Source organism: Echinops telfairi, unplaced genomic scaffold (genome assembly GCF_000313985.2).
Source record: "Echinops telfairi isolate 266 unplaced genomic scaffold, ASM31398v2 ScPeMD7_7467;HRSCAF=8505_1, whole genome shotgun sequence".
Classification (NCBI taxonomy): Eukaryota; Metazoa; Chordata; class Mammalia; order Afrosoricida; family Tenrecidae; genus Echinops; species Echinops telfairi.
In genome coordinates, this window is record NW_022111368.1 from 4,215,601 (window position 1) to 4,217,123 (window position 1,523).

The 1,523-nt window shown below is 45.3% G+C and overlaps 1 protein-coding gene across 1 annotated transcript in view; it reads right to left on the bottom strand.

Annotated features, from left to right (window-relative positions):
• NALF1 (NALCN channel auxiliary factor 1) overlaps window positions 1–1,523 on the bottom strand; it is a gene marked incomplete at its 5' end in the record, with an annotated part of 791,674 nt that overhangs the window by 449,442 nt on the left and 340,709 nt on the right. The window lies entirely within an intron of this gene.

The following is a 1,523-nucleotide window of genomic DNA, read 5'->3' on the forward strand; positions in this document are numbered from 1 at the left end:
AATTGAAAGAGCTGAGAAAATATCTTGGTTTCAAAGTAGAAAGAAAGAATCACTTCTCACTATGTGAGAAGGCAGACATAAGAATTGAGCAAAATGGGGACGGAAGTCTATTATAGGACACGGCTTCAAACAATTAGCCACACCCCTAGAGTCCTCAGGCACTGCAAACAGTTCAACTGCAGACAATCTGTGGGCTAACCCGAAGTTTAGAGGTTCATGTCCAACCAAAGGCACCTCCCCAGAAAAGCCTGGTGATCCACTTTCAGAAAACCAGCTGTTGAAAGTCTCAAGGAACACAGGTCTCCTCTCCAACCTGTGACGTGGCCATGAGCACACCTGGTTCATTTCTGTTTTGGGTTTTGTCAACTCACAGCAGCAGGTTGCGCATTGGCCAACACAAGTGTATGGGAAACCCGGCTGTGTGCTTGAGTACAGTTCAGAAGGAGGGATTCCAGAGTGGTTTCTGGAAGAACTTCAGAGCTGGAGGGAGAGGTGGCGGTCCTGGGGTGTTGCCTACAGAGATCAGTCTGGTCTGAAGGTCTGAGGAGCATGGATTTCAACTGAAAGTTGGGTTTGGATCGGGATGACATGAGATTGGGTGGGTAGACAAGGACTTGAGAATGAAGAAAGAAAACCCTCTTGCAAACGAATACCTCTGGATGCTCTGTCCTCCGTGAGGTCTAACCACTGGGACAGATCTAGCAGTGGACCAGGCGAACGTGCCAAATAACTAGTTTCCTTTCATAACACAACTTTTCACTGCAGCAAACATCTTCCTAGAAAGAACTAGGTTACCTTTTACAGACTCCTTCCTCGTCATTAAAAAGAAAAACACACACAGACAAACATAAAACAAGACAAAACAACCACAACAAAAATAAACCAGGTGCTCCTTTCATTGGAGGGCTGCAGGCCTCCCCATCAAACAGCTGCGTGTTCCCTGCAGAGAGCTAGAAACTGCTGAGATTTCATTCTTCCTAGGGAGTGACAGCCAACCCCCCTGAATCACTCTTGTCAACTCCCACTTGGCCTCTCACATCCTGGGGCCACTGTGCTAGTGAAAGGCATTGCAGATTTCCCCAGTCCTGCTGTTCCCTAGACAGACTTATGTAAAGAGGGAGAGTTGCCACTTGACCTTAGAGCACTTAACAGATACCTACTGTGTTTGGCCTGCGGGCAAGAAGAATCAATAAAAAGCATAAACACACTGTGATACAGCTTCCTAGCCTTTCTGTTGGCAGGTTTGCCCAGAAGCCTCTTATATGCTTCATCTTAATTGACCTCTTGGGTGGTAAGTGTCCAGAATATAATGGGCTGAATTATTTCATTTTCAACTAGGATCAGCTCTCCTAAATACTACATTCATTTGTAGATTTGTGTTCTATATTGACCTTTTTACTTGAGCTTACAGGGGACAGGAGGGTTCTAGCTGCTACCTCAAGTCCTGCTAACACAAATCAATAAAGCATTACTGAGAGGCAAGTTTATTTTGTTGTTGTTTCTCTCTCTTACTTTCTATGTCC